The sequence below is a fragment of the Pyxicephalus adspersus genome, chromosome Z, assembly GCF_032062135.1.
Source record: "Pyxicephalus adspersus chromosome Z, UCB_Pads_2.0, whole genome shotgun sequence".
Classification (NCBI taxonomy): domain Eukaryota; kingdom Metazoa; phylum Chordata; class Amphibia; order Anura; family Pyxicephalidae; genus Pyxicephalus; species Pyxicephalus adspersus.
In genome coordinates this window covers 33,921,306-33,927,950 of record NC_092871.1, presented here as the reverse complement: position 1 = coordinate 33,927,950, position 6,645 = coordinate 33,921,306, and the positions used below count along the sequence as shown (strand labels likewise).

The following is a 6,645-nucleotide window of genomic DNA, read 5'->3' as shown; positions in this document are numbered from 1 at the left end:
AAGAAAAATTCCTAAAACTAGGAAAATGTTCTGCATTGTAAATATAAGCAGCAAAATGTTGGTGCAATGAGCCAATCATAAAATCTATCAAAACCCAAGAACAGAGGGTGGTTACACTCACTGTACTGTACCTATGGAGGAGGAATGTAGCCACCCATGGACAACAGCACCTGTTCAGAGGGGAGTGTTAGATGGACTAGTAGATTAGATGGACTTTACAGAAGTGAATGTCAAAATAAATACCAACTCTAACTAACATTTTTCAAGAAATTGCAATAACATATTATTTTTCTTTTGAGATAAAGCTTTTCAGTAAAATAATCAAAGCTGATCAGTGTATGCACCCCTGTGGTAATGGTTTGCTCCAGGCCTATAACTGAAACTCTAGCAACACTGCTTGGCCTGGTAAGTGAAGGTGACAAACAGCAGACTTACTGACAGTGCAAACTCCTAAAATCCCTATTTCAGAGAGGGGACAATACACACTGCTGTGTTATGTTACTGACAGACTGCATCATATATAATATGATTTATCCTGCATTTAGTTGTGCTTTAAAACATGAAATGACATGGTACTTTTGTAGGTCCCCAGTTAGTCACATACAAGAGCCTAGAATTCAGTGAGTAATAGAGCCACAGCAAATTGTACTTATTGGATTATGTTATTGGTACTTGCTGCAGCCCTGTCATTTACTAAGATCACAGCCATGCAGCTTACAAGTGCGCTAAAAAAATGGCCAAATGGAGACATTGACACGTTAATAATTATTCTCCTCAGTGCAGTTTACCAGGCCTTTGACTTACATGTCAATCAGAACCAACAGCGCTTCATATGCTGCAGTATTGTTCTCCATATAGCGGATTACACTCTGATGTCATGCTGATGACTAACGCTAGATGGCGCCAATAGCCAGCATGGTCAATGTGTTTCTGCCGATTGACTTGCCAAAAGCTCCTTAAGCAATGTGTTTCGCAGAGCCATGCGCTCCATCAGACGCCATAACTTTACCTCCACAATTCATAGGTTGTCAAGCTCGTCCTTAGACTTCTTTACTAACCATGCTGGTTAGCAGTGATGATCTCAGTCGCTGCATGAGACTTATTGGCTATTCAAGCCATAGTGTTAGCACTGTTATTATTATTATTATTATTATTATTATTATTAATAAACAGGATTTATATAGCGCCAACATATTACGCAGCGCTGTACATTAAATAGGGACTACAGCCAGAAATAACTGCCTGGCTGTCCCTGGCATATATATTACACAAGCCATGCTGTTCTTTATTCTTTATATACCCTACATTCACCTTAACAAGTTTGTTACATTTCTGCATTGCTTATAGTAGAGATGGAGAGATGTATTTTTTTTTACCAACACTGGAATTACACATTACTATTGGCTTGCACTTTGCATGTTTACCACTAGGTTGTGTAATTGAGTACAAAGTGTCTGTCTTCTACACGGACCGTGTTGAAAGCTTTCATTGGAAACAAGACTTTACTTAGGGGACTCCCTGATCTTTTTTGTCCAACCATGAGAATGGGTACAGAGGTACATAAAACCCCTTATCTATTCCTTGAAGGGTTAAGGAATTTTCACTTTACATAAAATGGTAGACAACCATATTATTTAAAGAAAAAAATCTGTATCTTTACTGCATTTTCCTGTATTAGTACCTTGTTTACGTTTCAATCATTTATAAATGTGGGAAAATGCCCCCATTGAAATCAATAGAATAGTTTACTCACGTTAACCCGTGTTAACGCTGAGTTTTAATCTTTAAAACGTTGCATGGAGAGTTATCTATAACGCTCAATAGGCGCCTTAAAGAAACACCCTGGTGTAGATTGGCCCATTGGAATGCGAACTTCAAACATGGGCTTTTAAATGCTCAGGGTAAACTCTGGAAAAAACGTCCATGTAGACTAAGCCTTTTTGGAGTTTACAGAAGTTTAGATATGCGAATTGTAACCCCCTGTGCACTGAGTAGAAGAGGGAGTGCACAGAGTACAGCAGCCATTTTTTTTGTGGTTGTGGAGATAGTGGTTGTAGTGTCACTATGTCTGTCCCTGATTTACAGATGATGTTGTTACAGTTCATATGTCTGATGCACTTTGGGATGGATAGGAATACAACTGGTACCAGGAGAAGAGGTTTCAGATGTATTGGCTCCTTCAGCCTTCTGCGATTTCTGTGTGACCTACGCCAGTACGTGGATAACTTCTTTATTTTACACCAGAATGTCTTTAGCAACATTTGATGCATGCACTCCTGGAACTATTGCGGCCTCTTTTTAACCGCCACTATACAAGAATCAATCCATGCAGAACTATGTCTGCTGTTGACCTTACAGTGAGTACAAACTCCCAGTGCTAATAGCAGTGGCCTTGCATTGATATTCACATTGTTCATTAATTTTTTTTCCAAGTTTCTGGCTTCAGGTGAAGGTTTTTCTTCTCTGCACATGGACAAGGCTACAGTTGCTAAAGTGGTCCACAAAACCTGCAAGGCCATTTGGGAACAACTTAAGGGTCGAGTCATGGCCAAACCCACCGAGCAACAGTGGCATCGGATCAGCCAGGAATTTCTCATCGATGCCAATTTTCCCAACTGCATCAGAGCACTGTATGGTAAGCACCTCTGGGTTAAAATGCCACCACATAGCTGCTCCAAATATTTTATTTTTAAAAAATTCTACAGTGTTGTGAATTTGGCTATTATGGACACTGAATATAATTTTGTGGCAGTTGATGTAGACTCCTATAGAAGTGCCACTGACTACACTATTTTCAAGAACTGTTATGAGACAACATTTTCTGGGTGGTCACTTGGAAATACCCCCACCCCCAACCTTCTGTAGATGGTGGACATTTGTGTTAGTGGCAGATGAGGCTTTCCTTCTGGTCCCAAACCTCCTAAAGCCATATCAAAAGAGGGGTCTGAACCAGACATGGAAGATCTTCAAATCACCAACCTAACAGAGCAAATACATTTTTAAGGCATTCCATAATTCATTAATCAAAGGGTATATATACAATTATCATTTATTTTACAAAAATAAACACTTTATTGTTACATACCATGTATATATATATATATATATATATATATAGTCTTTTATCAAATAATTCATACTGGTCTCCATGATTCAATAATTACAGTTGGATGTGTTTCGCGGAGGACTAAACTGCTTCATCAGGAACAGAAATCATGAGACATTTCAATAACTACAACATATAATGTATACCCGGTGAGATTCTTTTAAAAGAGATGGCCTGGGAATACAGCAGAACAGCCCAAGGTGACAGCTTCAACCTCAACTTTGTACAACTTCATGCATCAACCCTGAATATATATCCCCAATAGTAAATGCTGAACTAAAAATGGCATCTCATTCCTTTTGGGAAAATCGCTGGATTCTACCAACAGATAACCAGATATCAGCCTGATACTTCAGACCGTTCTAATAGCAGAACTTTTATTTCAAACAGTTTTTCTTAGTTCATCTTTCTTTAACACACTGCATAATTACTTTGCATCCACCCATCCACCCAATATTTTATTATTCCTGTTGATTGGCATTCTGTAGTAAAAGGTTTTAAATTGTCTTTAAAATTTTCCTTGTTGAAAAGCGGCACTGCCTGCACAGAATAGGATGAGAAGCAGGGGCATGCGAGCTTGGCTTAGCCACTTGAGGCCCTGATCATTCCTTTGGTGGTGAAATCAATATACTGTATTAAAGTAAAATTAGGGCCAAAAATTGTCTAAGCTTACTAAAACCCTCAGCATGATGGGTAAATATATTCATCAATGGGGTTTTACATCCATAATAACCTTAATGGAGCTAGGAGCTTTAAAGATGTCTCCTAAAGCTGGACTATTGAAGGATTCAATTGACATTAATAATGAAGTTCATTGTCTAGCAATACATTGTTAAATTGATTTTTTAAATGCAGACAATGCAAATGCAAACTTAAAATCAGTCTTTTGCAGTTCCTGTACAACAGAGCTCAGACTGAGGTGAAGAAGAATTAGCACAAGAGGAGCCTATCAGTTGTTCTACGTAGAAAAGAGCATGCTGGTAAAAGAGGGGAGGATACAGATTTGTGTTTCTTATCTGCAGCTGTGACAAATCAGGTCCTCTGCCCCACCAGATTGTGTGGTGTGATGGAGCTGTGTAGTTCTCAGAACGGGATAAAAAGAAGTTTATTTTTTGTTATTAAAGTTTATAAAGTTCCAACATATAAAACCTTTGCAGGTAAAACAGCTCCCTTATGGTTATCATTTGTGTATTTCATTACTGTTTGAGGCTGCCTTTGTTCCCCCTAAAAGTGCTATTAACTGGCTGTCTCTGGCTACAGTTTGTGTCTGACTAACCTGAAAATATCATGCAATAAGTAACGTCAGAACTATGAATCTGTTTACTTGTTGTAGAGCGATGGTTAAGAAGAATTTGAGCTATTGGACCAGAGTGACAGCCAAGCAATTAGCATTTCCAACAGGAGAGATCAGAAGTTCTAGCACACCACATATTTCTTACAGAACAGGTTTCCTTCATTCCACTTCAGATGTGATTACTGTTCTGTACTGGGTGCCTGGTGTTCTGAATGAATGATGCCCATTGTTCTGTTTTGGATATGCACTTTCCCAAATATTTATTGTTATGGATGTACTACCTCCTGGATCTGTTCTGCATATGTACTGCTCTGGATGTGTGGTGTCTTGGACCTGTACTGCAGTGAATGTGAACTGCCCTGGGTGGAACTTGTTCTGTTTTGGATGTGTACTGCCCTGGTTGTGTACTGGATTTGCTCTGCTCTGGATATGCAGGATTTGTTCTGTGCTAGATATACAGTATCCTGGATTTTTGTTCTGGATTTGCATTGTTCTGGATTTGCGTTTGTTCTAGATATGCAGTATCCTGGGTTTGCTCTGTTCCGGATATTCAGTATCCTGGATTTGCTATGTTTTGGTTATGTAGTATCCTGGATTTGTGTTGTTCTGGATAATCAGTATCCTGGATTTGTTTTGTTCTGAATATGCAGTGTCATGGATTTACTCTGTTCTAGAAATGCACTATCCTGGCTTTGCTCTGTTCTGGATATGCAGTGTCCTGGATTTGCTCTGTTCTGGATGTGTACTATCGCGGCGTTGCTCTGTTATGGATATGCACTATCCCGAATTTGCTCTGTTCTAGATATGCAGTGTCCTGGATTTGCTCTGTTCTAGATATGCAGTATTCTGGATTTGTTTTGTTCTGGACATGCAGTATCCTGGATGTGCTCTGTTCTGGATATACAGTATCCCGGGTTTGTTTTGTGTTAGATATACAGTATCCTGGATTGCTTTTGTTCTAGATATACAGTATCCTTGCATTGTTTTGTTCTGGATATGCAGTGTCCTGGATTTGCTCTGTTCTAGAGGTACAGTATCCTAGATTTGTTTTGTTCTAGATATGCAGTATTCTGGATTTGGACTGTTCTAGATATGCAGTATCCTGGATTTGTTTTGTTCTAGATATGCAGTATCCTGGATTTGCTTTGTTCTAGATATGCAATTTCCTAAATGTGCGCTGTTCTAGATATGCAGTATCCTGGATTTGCTCTGTTCTGGATATGTAGTATCCTGGATTTGTGTTGTTCTGGATAAGCAGTATCCTGGATTTGTTTTGTTCTGGATATGCAGTGTCATGGATTTGCGCTGTTCTGGATATGTAGTATCCTGGATTTGTGTTGTTCTGGATAAGCAGTACCCTGGATTTGTTTTGTTCTGGATATGCAGTGTCATGGATTTGTTTCAGTTTCCTATGCCTCCACGTGTACCTTAAAAATTTCAAGTTAACACAACCAACGTTTTAGGAGATCTGAAGGTTTGAACACAGCGAGTTGTTAGGCTGCAGAATATGACAAGCAGCTTTTACACTCACATAGCGATCACACTGCGCTGCCGATGACATTACACACTGCGGATAAACTTCACAAACTGTTTTTATATAGAATATGGGCAGTGATGAGAGGGGGTCACTGGCTGTCTTGTCCCTATCTGATATCACATGCATGATGCTAATAAACCATCACAACAATTCTAACATTATATTAAAGAGTGACTTTCTCTGTTATGTAATGGGAAAATGTGCATTTTTTGTTTTTACACTTTTGTGGAGAGGACCTCTCCCCTTCAGTCTTCACTTCCATTTCGGTAAAGACCGAAGGGGAAATGCGCAGCCTCCTGGAATATTTGTGTCACATATCCCAAAAGGCTTTGCACTGCTCCTTGTGTGCATGCACCTTCAGAGGATTTCTTATAATGTAAAAAAAAGTGTTCAATCTAATACATGCGCAACATTGGACGTGCAAGTGAGCATTAGAGAGAAGGTGGAAGCTGAGCCAGCATGGGCCTGCTGGGCTAATTTTGTAAAAGAATCAAGTGAAAAAAAAATGTTTTCACAAAAGTTCACTTTAACTAAATATAGACACAGGAGTACATCTGAAGTTAGGCTGATATCACACTGGCAGTAAGGTTATATTTGTCCATTCCTCATGCCAGAAACCACTGCTGCTTAAAAAACTTCTAGCTCTGAAAAAGCCCAGCACTTACCGCCTGTTACCAATCCTAGAAGCCCAGCACTTACCGCCTGTTA

At 39.3% G+C, this 6,645-nt stretch overlaps 1 long non-coding RNA gene across 1 annotated transcript; it reads left to right on the top strand.

Annotated features, from left to right (window-relative positions):
- The first annotated feature begins 2,105 nt into the window (after positions 1-2,105).
- LOC140344221 (uncharacterized) lies at positions 2,106-3,577 on the top strand. The gene is made up of 3 exons (XR_011923519.1): positions 2,106-2,357; positions 2,434-2,635; positions 3,167-3,577. It is a non-coding gene; the product is annotated as an uncharacterized lncRNA (long non-coding RNA).
- Positions 3,578-6,645: the final 3,068 nt, after the last annotated feature.